A 16095-nucleotide genomic window follows, 5' to 3' on the forward strand; every position below is an offset into this window, starting at 1 on the left:
TTATATCTTCACTAAGTATATCTTAAGTCCTCATACAGGGGCTACCTTGGAGGACATCTGGTGGTAATCTTCCAGTTTCCTATGTATTAGTTTACTTTCCGTATTAAAATCACCAGGTCACCATAATTATGGAACCCATTGTTGCACATTTACTAACTACCCCCAACAAAGGTTCCTTCCACAGTCAAGAATCCTTATCACAAACTAAGGTATCCACAATAACATTTACAAAACAAATATACGAGCTTCCATGCAAAAACGAGGTCTGTGGGGGGTAAAGTCCTGGTCTTGATAAGGAAGCCCCAGAAACAGTCAAACAAATCACAAGTCAATAAGGATTACACTAGCTTCAGACTAAGATAACACATCCCTTGTCTAGAAACAGTAAATAGAGGAGACAGTGGTAAACAACGCTCAAGAAATGGTAAACAGGTTTGAATGGAAGTAATGCGAGTACTGATATCTGTCTTGTGACAATTTTAATGTAATACTTTATAAACCAAATCTTGTAGAAAATAGCCAGTATATGGCTAAAGAAGTTCCTATAACATTTATATGCAGTTGACCGACTTAACAGTAGCTACGTTCTTGAAAACGGTATTTAATCAAGAAATTGTGCATAATGAACTGAAGAATATACGGGAAAAATATGGTTAAGGTCCTTCAATCTCCCCCCCCCCTCCCCCAAAAAAAAGGCAAACCAATTTTTTTTAAGTCTGTAAACTTTAATAGTTATAATGCAATTGTAGTTTAATGCATTGATTTATTATAGTTAATACAATATGTATAGCAACATAGGCTACATAAATATTTCTTATTTTAAAGTAATTGCTGATGTATGTCAGGGATAGTGTAGCCTTACTAGGCTAGCCACTTGCAATGGCTCAGCCATCCTCAGAAATAATATCCTGTAATTCCCTGCAGCCGTGATCAGCAGCAGCATTCCACAAAATTTATTATGCAATTGACTACACAATTTGAACTTGAGGAACCGGCCTATCTAAACAAGCACTCTTCGGGCCGCCTTCTTCACACAGGGTTTTAAAATATATTTTTTTTTTTATTCCTGAAGATGAAATAAAGTGGTGCACCTGTCTTGGTGTTGTCTTCAATCCACTCAATAACTTTCCCACTGATTTAATAATAATAATAATCATAATAAATAATCATAATAATCATAATAAATAATAATAATCATAATAAATAATCAATCATAATAATAATAATAATAATAATTATTATTATTATTATTTCCACAAGTACATGTACATTGCAAACAGACCTACCTGGTATCAGTGACATGCTACAATACAGGTACTCCTCACTCGACAACCGAATTCCGTTCCTAAGGGTAGGTCAGCAAGCAAATTGGTCGTTAAATGAAAAGTCACCCCTTACATATATTTCAGGCATACTGTACTGGTAGTGGGTTTGCATCAACCACCTTTAGATATTGTTTTAATGTCACCTTTGCACCACTTAACATTTTTAGTATATAATAATAGAACTAGGCATTAAAAACGCTAAAAATTAAAATACACATACAGTACACTAGCTGGAGAGCTAGTCGTACGTCTGAGCAGTCGTTAACCCTTAAACTGTCCAAACGTAGATGTACGTTGACGTGCAGCAGGCTCCGAACGTAGATCTACTATTTTTTTTTTTTTTACATGCTTCCAAATGGGGAAAATCAGGGTCGGAGCGCTATGCAAGTGAGCGTAGATCTACGTTTGGACAGTTTAAGGGTTAAGCAAGGGATATCTGCACAAAAAGTCCCCTTGTTATGAACAGCATTTCTGGCAAATTATGTTAATTTTGTCCCCAGGATGCAACCCACACCAGCTGACTAACATCCAGGTACCTATTTTACGAATAAGTGAACAGGGACAGCAGTTGTTTTAAGGCAACACATCCCAATGTTTCCACCCGTACTGGGGACTGACCCACAGACCTCAATCTGTGAGCAAAATGCACTAGCAATCTAGCTACTCGATGGATTATTCATTGTACAAACTTGTATGTTTGCCTCGTTCTTTCTAATTACGCAAATTAATTCCTCAATCCGACCACAGGCTTGTGCAGTCTCCTCCACGCATGCACCACTTAAGCTTATCTAGGATCTTAATTTTCTTCACAACACCAAGACTTTCATGTTTATGCTTCTTTGCACTTACAGGGTTACTCCACATTTCTCTTGGGTGCCATGGTCACTGTCCAGAGATGAAGGATGATATAGAGACAAATCAATTCACCAACAGTATGGTATGGAATGCATCTGAAAGTGCTGAGGTGAGGACGTGTGTAAATTATGGAGGCCTCCTAAATAAGACAAAGGTCTCTTGTAGGCTCACTATGTGATGGGCAAGAAAGAACCCAACACTTTCCACATTTTCCTCCCTACATGTACCCAACTGTTTAAACATTAATACAGCGAGTTTACTGAAAATATGCTGCAATTTTATAAGTGTTAGTCCAAAGGTGTCAACAGAATGTGTGTTAACCCAAGTCAACTGTACAGTACTTGGTTCATTCTAACGTTTAGCTTTAATGTCCCTCAATCTGGACCTAATCCTTTAAAAGGGTCTTTACTCACTACCTTGTCAATATCTGTATTATGGTTACACAAACCTTGTAAGCATTTTATCGCAAAAAATTTGCCTCGGTTCCCGTTACAAAACCTGGTATGCGATACAATTCGTATGAGAAGTGTCCAGTGTTTACAAGCCAGTCAGTGTGCGCGCATCTAAGGATACATTCGGTACATTCTATATTATCCATATTATCACTGTTTTTGGTGCTTATTTCTGCAAAATAAGTCACCATGGGCCCCAAGAAAGCTAGTGCTAACCCATCAAGACCAAGGGTGCTAATGACTATTGAAATTAAGGAAATGTGTGCAAAGTGGCTTGAAGTGCAAACATTTTTTGATGAAAATCACCTTGACACAGCTACTGCAAGCCGTGTTGGCAACCTGTACACTGACAATGTTGTGAACCACTTTAGGAAAGTCATAAAGGTACGAGAGGTACAGGCCCCTATGGACAGATATGTTGTGCGACAGAAGTCCAGTGACTTAAGCTGGTCCTAGTGGCATTAAAAGAAGGGAAGTAACCCCGGAAAAGGACTTGCTACCTCAAGTCCTAATGGAGGGGGATTCCCCTTCTAAACATTAAAAACTTCGGCACTCTCCCCTCCTCCCATTCCATCAATCACCACCAGATCATTAAAGCTAAGTGTCAATTATTCTATTGTGATTATTCTATTGTTAATGTAATTATTATATTGCATTAAACTTAATATTTCATGTGGTAAAAGTTTTTTTTTTCATACTTTTGGGTGTCTTGCACAGATTAATTTGATTTCCATCATTTCTTATGGGGAAAACTGATTCGCTTTCCGATAATTTTGGTTTACGATGAGCTCTCAGGAACGGATTAATATCGTGAACCGGGGGTCCACTGTACATGCTTACCAATACAAGACACTTGTGAAACACTAACATTTTATTAGGAAACATTGCCTTAGTCAACCCAATGAAAGCTATTCCATATTTTTGGCTCATTTTATTTGCACTGAGTTTCTGTAAAGATTCAGAACACTAGCAATATGACAAACTCTAAATTCAATTTTTTTTTTTCAGTTTTGAGGAGTTTAATTACCCCTCAGTACTACTGCACTAGCTTTATTTTAATCAGGGGGAGCACTAAACCTGTAGGGGTCATGTGGGGCCTGGGGAATGGGAGGCATTCAGGTTCAATCCAAGGAAGGGTAGGATAAGTCATTCTTTGACACTACAGGATCACCTGGATCAAAGCATTTCACTTTAAGGGTACTGCACAGGGTTGTTAATCCTTGTCTATTTTGGTTAGGCTGAACCAAAGTATTGTAGCTAGTTACTATGTGTTACGCGCCCCTACTTCACTCCATTATATACAAAAATAAAAGGCCTGGTTAAAATAAGTTCTGTAATAATATATCGCGAACCACTTTATTACTAGCTAGATAAAGCAGGTTCGACTATATATTATTATCGGGTACAGTATAAATCATCATAAGTACTCTCATTGTATTATATTGTATTATATTATATCTTTCCGCATGATTATTATAATTATATTATATTATTATTAGGTTAGGTATTACGAATGTGTAACCACTACTGTAGTGACCAATTGGTGGTTCTAGAATTGACGCCACGTGTCGCCTTCTGGCCGAGCTGAAGTCATACTATGGAGTAGCTGAGTGAGTCAGTCAGCTCCTAGCTCTGACTCGGTATGGGTCTTCAACCCAAAGCTCCTAGCTTAAACTAAAAATTTAAACCAAGTCTATTGTCTTGCCTTTGCCATTAGTTTCCTGAAGTCTGGTAATTCATGTCACTTATGAAAGATAACTATTTCGTTACCCTAGACCTTTCTAAAAGAGTTAAATGGTGAGATTAGTAGATTATTAATTGAAATTATTGTATCATACTCTGTTAATGAGAATTTGAACGTAAGATTGGGTTTCTTGCTGTATAGTATTTCATTTATAATTGCTTGTGGTTATTTTAATTCACTAACCAAATACCAATGAAGCTAAATGATTGGTAATAAAATAAAACTAACAAAAAAAAAAAATATGGAGTTATTTGTGCCCCTATTGTTACGGTGAAGATTAAGTCGTAACAAATGGGTTGTCTGTCCGGGAGCTACTTACCCTGAAGTACATATTTGTTTTGCATTAAAATTAAGCTCCCTTGCGAGAATTAAGAAAATGGATCCAGAAATTAAGTCATTATTAGATGAATTAACAGAGGCTACTCTTGACACTTTAAAATTACAGACGTGTTGGCAAATAGCTAGACAGTTAGATATACCTTATAATAGATACCATAGCGCAGAGACTCTTAGGTCCCTAATTAAGGATAGATTATTTCCGAAATCCCAAGCAATGCCAGAATTAGATTCGGAAGATAGTTTTATTTCTCAGTTCGAGGAAGTAGAAATCCCACGGACGGGAACTGCCTTAAATAATGAAGTTGAGCCAGGGTTTACAAGGCCTTACTACTCAGTCCAGTCTCAAAGCTCTCCCCCGTTCATTTCCCCGGAGTATGTATCGGTGGTTGGAACGAACCCTCAGTCAAATGACGGGGATAATTTTAGGACTGGTGCTCGTCCCAAAATACTTCCGGAGAAGACGCCCGAATTCCCCTCGGTGTCATTACCTCTTGGGAATTTCACGTCCGAACAACTAGAGAGAATAGAACGCATATTACTATTACAAAACTCTCAAATCGAAGCTAGAAGACATCTAAACGAGGAAGAATTTAGGCGTGAAAGGTTTCGTTTTGAAACAAAGCAGAAGGGAGTTCCGGAAGAAAGAGACGTGAAGAGCACTGTAACCGGGTTTGACTTGCATAAAGCAGCTCTGATGGTACCTAAGTTTAACGAAACAGACTTAGATGAATTCTTTGAAATTTTTGAGAATCAGGCACGTTCAATGGGCTGGCCCAAAGACAAATGGGCCACATTGCTGCACACGTCTCTATATGGAAAGGCGCAGTCTTGTGTCGCCTCCTTACCATATGAGTTTTATGTCCAGTACGACGTAGTAAAGAGAACTATTTTAGAAGCATATGACATGCTCCCTATTAGTTACCAAATAGCTTTTCGTTCCATGAAACGGCAAACAGGACAAACTTATTTAGATTTTGCCCGAGGGAAAGCAGTGGCGTTTGAACATTGGTGTCGAGCTTCTCGGGTCATGACTTTAAAAGATCTATCACAATTAATGTTACTAGAAGATTTGTATGCAAATTTTCCAGAGGGAGTTCGCCAGTATCTTGTTGGCCATCCGCAAACGACGTTGTTAGAGACTGCCGCGCTGGCAGACAACTTTGAGATTTCCCAGAGGTTGGTACAATCTGAAAGCAGCCAGGTTATCAAACCAGCAACGAGACCCGAACCTGCGAAGCCTTTCGGTAAGCGACCTACCCAACCCGTTCACTCCCGTGTAACAAGTAAACCCGAAGTAAAACACCAAATTCAATCGAGCCCATCCTATAGACCAGATAGGTCATGGGAAAAAATTAAATGTTCGTACTGTTCGAAGCTGGGACATTTCAAATCACAATGCTTTAAGCGTGATAGGGACCAGGGAAGGAGTCCATCCTATAGATTGCCCACACAAATCATATCCTCTACGACTCATCCAAGGAAGTCCGAGCCAAGAGTAGACGCTCTGTCCCAAGGAAAAGGAACAGATCCTCCTAGTTGACTAAGCAGAATATGGGTATCATCGTCAAACTTGTCAAGAGCTATGAGTCCTTACTTTTCCAAAAGCAAAGTAGGAATTACCGATAGCCAGTTGTTGCAAGTAAATTCCTTTAGGGATACGGGGTCCTACTTAACATTGTTAAGAGAAGGACTGTTATCATTCCCCGCCGGATCATATACGGGTTTCGACGCTCTGTTGGAAGCTTATGGTGGCTCCACTACGCGAGTACCCCTGTACAAGTTATATGTCGAAACTCCTATTTTTACAGGCTGGACGTCAATCGGAGTGTCTCCAACTAACTTCCCCATAAAAGACGTAGACCTATTGATTGGGAACGACTTAGCGGAAGAAGGAATATGGAAAGAGCCCATAGTTATGGAAAATCCAACCGAGGAAAATTACGTCATCGAAGCCCGACGAACGGAACCTACCCTCTTTCCTCTGAGCGTAGTAACCCGGGCAATGACCAAACAGTCGCGTTCTCCGTTGGTATCGGAGGAAGTCATGGACGACGTCGACGTAGGAGTAGGAGACATATTCAACGAAAGCTCGAGTTTCGAGCCAACAGTCCACCCGGAACCGATACCAGTTCCTAAGTCGGTGGTTTCCGAAATAGATTTATTCTCGAAGGAGGATCTAGTAAGAGAACTCCAAATAGACCCCTCCTTAAGTGACATCAGGAAGCTTGCTGTGTCGGGAGAAGAAGCCCTTAAAAGTGACAGCTCTTACTATTGGGAGAAGGACTTACTGAAAAAGAAACTAGGATCTCTTAAAAGTGATCATCTAGTGGTCTTGCCTACCCCGTTTAGAAATTTAGCATGTAAGTTTGCTCATGACAGTCCTCAAGGTGGACATCTGGGACAAAAGAAGACTTTTAGAAAAATTGCTAAGCACTTCACATGGCCAAAAATGAAGGAAGAAGTGGAACGGTATGTAAGAAGCTGTTCCATGTGTCAACTAGTAGGCAAACCTGCACATAATCCACCACCTGCGCCGTTGAACCCTATACAAGTAAGAGGCGAACCCTTTTCACGTCTGGTGATCGACTGTGTCGGCCCGCTACCCAAGACTCGGCAGGGCAACCAGTTCCTGTTCACTATCATGGACACCGTCACCAGGTACCCGGAAGCAGTTCCTCTCAGGAGGATTAATGCTCGCCTAATAGTGAGAGCATTGATTAAGTTCTTCTCTCACTTCGGATTTCCAAGAGAAGTTCAATCGGATCAAGGGTCGAATTTTACTTCAAAATTTTTCCGTGAAGCCTTGGCTCAGTTAGGGGTCAAGACGGTTTACGCGACGGCCTATCGACCCCAATCACAAGGCGTGGTGGAAAGGTTCCATCAAACTTTGAAGATTATGATGAGGTCCTATTGTTTGCAGTATTCCAAAGATTGGGATGAAGGTATTCCACTACTCTTGTTTGCCCTAAGAGAAAGCGAACAAGACAACTTGAAGTTTTTGCCATTTGAGTTAATATATGGGCATCAAATTAGAGGACCAGTACAGGTTCTCAAAGAAGCTTGGACCGGGGAAGAAACGCCGACTTTTAGGAGCTCTCCTACCTTAATGAAAGAACGCCTGAGCCTAGCTAGAGAATTGGCCGCCGAAAACTTACGACAAGCACAGAGTAAGATGAAGGAGGAATATGATCGTCGAACTAAACTTCGTTCATTTGAACCAAAAGATCAAGTTCTGGTTCAACGATTTCATCAGGGACATGCTCTACAGCCCAAATTTGAAGGTCCTTTAGAAATCGTGAAGCGCCTAAGTGACGTGAACTACTTGGTAAGGACGCCGAAGAAGAGGAACTCACAACGGACGTATCACGTTAACCAACTTAAACCCTATTCAGGAATCGTTTCTCCAGTTTCTACTATAACGCCTCTGAACCAAGAACGGGTTCCAGCAAGTTCGGATGAAATGATAGGAGTACCGGTTCTTCTGAACAATTCGACAGCCTTAAAGAATTTAAATTCTCTACTGATAAATCTGGAAGTGGACAAAGGACACGAAATAAAATCCCTGATTAAGGCAAATCTCCACCTATTCAACGACGTCCCAAAACCGTGTACGTTGGGTGTGCACGATGTTACTCTCAGAGAACCTACTCCAATCAAGCAATCTCCCTACAGAGTGAGTCCCAAGAAACAAGGTGAGCTAGAGGCAGAGGTGAACTTCTTACTCTCACACGGGTTGATAAAACCAAGTAACAGTCCTTGGGCATCCCCGTGCATTCTAGTCCCCAAACCAGACGGGACCTCCCGTATGTGCACGGATTTTAGAAAAGTCAATGCTGTAACAGTACCTGATGGGTTTCCAATACCCAGAATTGACGACTTAATAGACAAGGTCTCCAGAGCTAAGTATATCAGTAAATTGGACTTGTTAAGAGGGTATTACCAAGTCCCGTTGTCACCAAGAGCTCAAGAGATATCGGCTTTTACGATACCTGGTGGCCTATACAAGTATTGCGTTATGCCCTTCGGCTTCTGTAACGCGGCCTCTACGTTCCAGCGTATTATGAACATACTTACGGGCGGATTGGACGGAGTAGAAGCTTACTTAGACGACTTAGTCGTATACAGCAACAGTTGGTCCCAACACCTTAGACAGCTTAAAGCCTTGTTTGACGCCTTAAGTAAACATAATTTTACAGTGAATTTGTCCAAGTGTGAGTTTGGCCAGACGAAAATTAAATACTTAGGATTTCGGATTGGACAAGGTGAAGTCGCTCCTTTGAACGCCAAAGTAAAGGCCCTCTTAGAATTTCCTACCCCTAAGGATAGGAAAAGCGTATCAAGATTTTTAGGAGTTGCCGGTTACTACCGTCGGTTCTGTCCGAATTTTGCACAGGTAGCTTTTCCCCTAACTGAATTAACAAGTCCAAAAACAAAGTTTTCATGGACCCAGGACTGTGAAATTGCTTTTAATCGTTTAAAAAGATTACTATCCTCTTCCCCAGTATTGCTAAGTCCTGATTTTAATAAACCATTCCACTTACAAATAGATGCCAGTGCGTATGCTTTGGGAGCCGCATTGTTACAGAAGGCTCCAAATTCTGACCTATTACAACCTGTTTCTTATTTTTCTTCTAAGTTAAAGAAACACCAAATTCATTATTCAACTATAGAAAAAGAAGCCTTAGCTCTCGTTGTATGCCTAGAGAATTTTGATGTATATTTAGGATCTTCTCCCCATCAGATATCGGTGTACTCCGATCACAATCCTTTGACCTTCATAAATACTATGAAATCAAAGAATGCCAGAATACTTCGTTGGGCTTTGAGAATTCAACCCTTCTCTATTACTATTTCCCATATAAAAGGAAAACAATCTCATTGCTGATGCCCTCTCTAGGCCTTGAATCTTTATTAATATACCTTTATTTTAACAGTATGAGTCGGTACTTTTATGACCATCTATGTTGTGGAGAAAGCTGAAGATGTAAGACTGCTGTCTGTTACAACCTCTGCTACTATGACAGATGCTACCCACCACCGAGAGTACAAGTCAATGGCGACAGTCAGTCGCGAGGGGGGGAGGTGTTACGCACCCCTACTTCACTCCATTATATACAAAAATAAAAGGCCTGGTTAAAATAAGTTCCGTAATAATATATCGCGAACCACTTTATTACTAGCTAGATAAAGCAGGTTCGACTATATATTATTATCGGGTACAGTATGAATCATCAAAAGTACTCTCATTGTATTATATTATATTATATCTTTCCCCATGATTATTATAAGTATATATTATGTATATTATTATTAGGTTAGGTATTACGAATGTGTAACCACTACTGTAGTGACCAATTGGTGGTTCTAGAATTGACGCCACGCGTCGCCTTCTGGCCGAGCTGAAGTCATACTATGGAGTAGTTGAGTGAGTCAGTCAGCTCCTAGCTCTGACTCGGTACGGGTCTTCAACCCAAAGCTCCTGGCTTAAACTTAAACTTTAAACCAAGTCTATTGTCTTGCCTTTGCCATTAGTTTCCTGAAGTCTGGTAATTCATGTCACTTATGAAAGATAACTATTTCGTTACCTCAGACCTTTCTAAAAGAGTTAAATGGTGAGATTAGTAGATTATTAATTGAAATTATTGTATCATACTCTGTTAATGAGAATTTGAACGTAAGATTGGGTTTCTTGCTGTATAGTATTTCATTTATAATTGCTTGTGGTTATTTTAATTCACTAACCAAATACCAATGAAACTAAATGATTGGTAATAAAATAAAACTAACAAAAAAAAAATGGAGTTATTTGTGCCCCTATTGTTACGGCGAAGATTAAGTCGTAACAGTAGCCCTGGTGCACTGCCTTCCTAAAACTATTAATACTACAGTCCTTGTACCAACAATCAGCACAAAATTATCAAGTATAAACAGTCTTGAAAACCATTACCTTTACTGCAATACAAGTATGTACCAAGAACATGACCAGCCCTCCTCATCCCCCCCCCCCTATTTTAAGATTTATGACAACCTTAATGCAAAAAAAGAGACTGCATGTTATGCACACTTTCCTACAGCAATTTAGTGAAATGTTTTTTCACTTACACTAACTTCAAGAATTCTCCCTTAAAAACTAGCCTATGAAATAATCAATACTACTCTTCTTTCAACAAACCAACTATATCCCACTGAAGCAGGGTGGCCCAAAAAGGAAAAATGAAAGTTTCCTTTAAACTTTAGCAATGTATAAAGGAGTCACTAGCCCCTTGATCCTGGCATGTTAGTCGCCTCTTACAACATGCATGGCTTACGGAGGAAGAATTCTGTTCCACGTCCCCATGGAGATAAGAGGAAATAAACAGGAACAAGAACTTTTAAGAAAAGAGAAGAACCCCCCAAGGAGTGTGTATTCACGTAGTTGTGGTTCCAGGGGTCGAATCATAGCTCCTGGCTCTGCCTCTTCGCTGGCCACTACTGGGTCACTCTCCCTGCACCATGAGCTTTATCATACCTCTTCTTAAAGCTGTGAATGGATCCTGCTTCCACTACATCGCTTCCCAAACTATTCCACTTCCTAGCTACTCTGACCGAAGAAATACTTCCTAACACCTCTGTGATTCATCTGAGTCTTCAACTTTCAACTGTGTCCCTCTGTCGCCGTGTCCCATCTCCGGAACATTCTGTCCACCTTGTCAATTCCTCTCAGTATTTTATATGTAGTTACTGTGTCCCCCCTACCTCTCCTGTCCTCCAGTGTCGTCAGGTTGATTTCCTTTAACCTCTCCTCATAGGATGTACCCCTTAGCTCTGGGACTAGTCTTGTTGCAAACCTTTACACTTTCTCTAGTTTCTTTATGTGCTTGGCTAGGTGTGGGTTCCAAACTGGTGCCGCATACTCCAATATGGGCCGAATGTACATAGCGTACAGAGTCCTGAACGATTCCTTATTAAGATGTCGGAATGCTGTTCTTGGGTTTGCTGGGCGCCCATATGCTGCAGCAGTTATTTGGTTGATGTGCGCCTCAGGAGATGTGCCTGGTGTTATACTCACCCCAAGATCTTTTTCCTTGAGTGAGGTTTGTAGTCTCTGGCCCCCTAGACTGTACTCCGTCTGCAGTCTTCTTTGCCCTTCCCCAATCTTCATGACTTTGCACTTGGTGGGAATAAACACCAGGAGTCAATTGCTGGACCAGGCCTGCAGCCTGTCCAGATCCCTTCGTAGCTCTGCCTGGTCCTCGTCCGATTGAATTCTTCTCATTAACTTCACATCTGCAAACAGGGACACCTCTGAGTCTATTCCTCCCGTCATGTCGTTCACAAATACCAGAAACCGCACCGATCCTTGGACTGACCCCTGTGGAACCCCACTCTTCACAGGTGCCCACTCTGACACCTCACCATGTACCATGACTTGCTGCTGTCTTCCCGACAAGCATTCCCTGATCCATCGTAGTGCCTTCCCTGTTATCCCTGCCTGGTCCTCCAGTTTTTGCACTCATCTCTTGCGTGGAACTGTGTCAAACGCCTTCTTACAGTTCAAGAAAATGCAATCTACCCACCCCTCTCTCTTGTCTTACTGCTGTCACCCTGTCACAGAACTCCATTAGATTTGTGACACAGGATTTCCCACCCCTGAAACCGTGTTGGCTGTTGTTGAGGAGCTCATTCCTTTCTAGGTGTTCCACCACTTCTCATGATAATCTTCCCCTTGACTTTGCATACTATATATGTCAGTGACACTGGTCTGTAGTTTAGTGCTTCATATCTGTTTTTTTTTTTAAATTTGGGACTACATTTGCTGTTTTCCATACCTCAGGTAATCTCCCTGTATCAATAGACGTGTTGAATGTTGTTAGGGGTACACACAGCGCCTCTGCTCGTTCCCTCTCTCAGGACCCATGGAATGTTATCCGGCCCCATCACCTTTGAAGTATCTAGCTCACTCAGCAGCCTCTTCACTTCTTCCTCGATTGTATATATTGTTTCCATCACTTGATGGTGTACCCAACCTCTCCACCTTTCTGGAGTCCCTTCTGTCACGTCTGTGAACACGTCTTTGAATCTCACATTGAGTTCCTCACATACTTCGCAGTCATTTCTTGTTGTCTCTCCTCCTTCCTTCCTTCCTTCCTTACCCTGATTACCTGGTCCTTGACTGTTGTTTTCCTCCTGATGTGGCTGTATAACAGCGTCGGGTCAGATTTGGCTTTCGCTGCTATGTCATTTTCATATTGTCACTGGGCCTCCTTTCTTACCTGTGCATATTCATTTCTGGCTCTATGACTGCTCTCCTTATTCTCCTGGGTCCTTTGCCTTCTATACTTCTTCCATTCCCTAGCACACTTGGTTTTTGCCTCCCTGCACCTTTGGGTGAACATGCATGTGTAGTGTGACCTAAGTGTAAATAGGAGTAGCAAGACATACCTAAAATCTTGCATATTTATGAGACAGAAAAGAAACACCAGCAACTTTATCTTGTAAGACAATTACACGTTTCTGTTTTACACTCACTTGGCAGGACAGTTGCTGTCTACCAACCTACTACCTAGGAAATAATCGATACATTTGTAATTATATATTCCAACTTTACTAAACCACAGTACTTAATAACTAAGATAAAAAAAAAAACTAATGCTAAATGAACAAAGGGGACCAGTAATCATGGCATCATCACTGCCCAACTTTCCCACCACTGTAGCTGAGGGCTCCTGAATCAATAGCAGACGAGGAACTTGCAGAGTAAAAAAGGAGAACTGCAGCAGGAGCCAGACAGGCAGCAAAAACAGTGTCACCACCACCTCTGCCTCAAACTCTGCTCCAGAGAAGAGTTGGAGATAAGGCAAAGACATACCATACTGTATTAAGAAAATACAGCTAAGCAGTAACAACATAAATTTTAAAAGAGAGCTCTTCATAATACTGTACGCGCATAATGCATTACCATTTTCTTCCCAAAAGCTACATTAGAGGACATCCTCATACCCTTATTGACTGCCTCTTGCATACTCCTAACACTCGCTGGTCTCTGATCTTCGTATCTTTTGCACTTCTGATCCTAGAGGACTGTATGACCCCTGCAAGTTTAACACTTTGTTTTGAGTGTAATATTATTATTATTATTATAATCAAAAAGAAGCGCTAAGCCACAAGGGCTATACAGCGCTGCAGGGTAGGGAAGGAAGCAAGGGAATTGGATGGCAGAAGGGAGGGGGGATGATCAGCAGGTTACAGAAAACAGCGGGGCGGGGGATAGTACGGGGGTAGAGGGTAGCAAGAGATACAAGTAGAAAGGGCTGAAAGTATCAGAATTTGTGAAGTAAGTCAGTCGTTGTCAAAAAGTCAATGAGAGAGTCCGGATGAAAGGTGGGTCCATCAGCGAGAAGGGAAGGTAAAGAGAGAGCAGCGGGGCGAAGACGACGACAGAGGTAAATTCTGCGTGCTCGTTGATAAAGTGGGCAGTCCAACAGAATGTGGCTGACTGATAATGGAGCTTGGCAATTCTCACAGAGAGGAGCAAGACGCCTCTCCATGAGATATCCATGAGTAAGACGAGTATGGCCAATGCGAAGACGGGAGAGAGTAGTCTCCCAACCTCGACACTGGTGATAAGAAGACGGCCAGTAACCTATACTCGGTTTAATAGACTGAAGTTTGTTGCCGAGCATAGTAGACCAACGTTGTTGCCAACGGGTGTGAAGGTGGGAAGATATTACAGCAAAATAGTCCGTACATGGAATACCTCTATAAGAAACTGGTAGGTCATGTACTGCTGACCGCGCAGCAGTGTCTGCCTGTTCATTGCCCTGTACGTCAACATGACCAGGGACCCAACAAAAAACAATATCTTTATGCTTAGTAAAGATGCGGCGTAGCCAAAGTTGGATACGGAGGACTAAGGGGTGAGGTGTATCAAATTTTTGTATAGCCTGTAAAGCACTAAGGGAGTCTGAGACAACCACAAATGATGACACAGGCATAGATGCAATACGGATAAGTGCTGTAAGGATGGCATATAATTCAGCAGTAAAAATACTAGCTGAAGATAGTAAATGCCCTTGTACGACGCTGTCCGGAAACACTGCTGCGAATCCTACGCCGTCAGAAGACTTAGAGCCATCTGTGTACACAGCAATGGCATGAGAATGAGAGTGAAAGTGGTCAAGAAAAAGAGAGCGGGAAGCGACCGTAGACAGTTGGGCTTTCGAGCAAGGGAGGGAGAAAGAACAGACTCGAACATTGAGTGTAATAATAGAGGACATCCTCAGAATTATTTAACCTAGGGGTATACGTTCTACTGGTCTCCTTCCAACAATAACTAAAGTAAGCCCCATCCACTATACCTACTTGTTCACAATGCCCTGCATGACAAGGGGCTTATCTACGCATGTCATTATGTATAAACATTGCAATTCACATTGCATTTCATAGATAATAAAAGTTTATTTACTGCTAGGTGAATAGGAGCAGTTAGACACTTGCCTGTACTGGTGCCTGCCTGAGAATCAAAGCTGGGTATAATAAGTTTGTCTGTATAGTGGGTGGTAAATGATACTTTGGAGGCATGCCATAAATTTATTTGGGTTCTCTTGAGTACTGGCAGTGTGTTCTAGCTGCCCTACCTGGCCCCAGCCTGGCAGGAGTGAGAAGAGACTTCTTGCTCATCGGCTTGTAGGCTGTCTGCTATGTGAGGGGGATGCAATGTGTCACAGTGAACTGAAGGTAGTCCTATGACCACTAGGCAGCAGCACAGGTCTACAGAGTTCCCCTAGTCGTAGTCATGGAAAACAAGTATGGGGTAGGTATACCCCACTACATGGGTCTTTTCAGTTTCAAGCCAGACACTGAGTTACTGCATCTCATTTACACTGAGCTACAGGCCATGTTACAAGTAATGCATTACAAAAGGATTACCTCTGTAGATTAAAGTGAGTTAAATTTTCAAAACCCATGCCTCAATCATCAAAGGTAATATCTTGTCCCCTTTTATTTCGGTTGTAACTAAGTAACTTCGTACATCTCCACCACCTTTATTCATCACTCCACTGAAGATCACTGAATCTGTTTGAAATAATAAGTCATACTTTTGAAATTGTACCATTTGTTCATTTGCTGCCTTTCTTACTGTTCAAGTATGCACATATTATAGTTTACTGGACAAGAAATCCTACTTAATAGTCTGTCTAAATTTTAAGTAACATTTAAGCAATAGAATTAGTTTGCTGGAAATGCATTGCATACCTGTGGCTTTCTTTTGTACATACCAATGTCATGTTACATGTAAACTACATTTGTACTGCATAAATAAAAGTTGTATTTTAAGTAATGGTACCACTATACTCTCTCATATTCCCTTTTCTGATACTAATTTCTTTCTATAGACACC

General features: G+C 41.3%; 1 protein-coding gene across 4 annotated transcripts in view; it reads right to left on the reverse strand.

Moving 5' to 3' along the window:
- Window positions 1–16095, reverse strand: part of LOC128693553 (uncharacterized) — a 45944-nt gene that overhangs the window by 14089 nt on the left and 15760 nt on the right. The window lies entirely within an intron of this gene.

Source organism: Cherax quadricarinatus, chromosome 57 (genome assembly GCF_038502225.1).
Source record: "Cherax quadricarinatus isolate ZL_2023a chromosome 57, ASM3850222v1, whole genome shotgun sequence".
Taxonomy (NCBI): Eukaryota; Metazoa; Arthropoda; class Malacostraca; order Decapoda; family Parastacidae; genus Cherax; species Cherax quadricarinatus.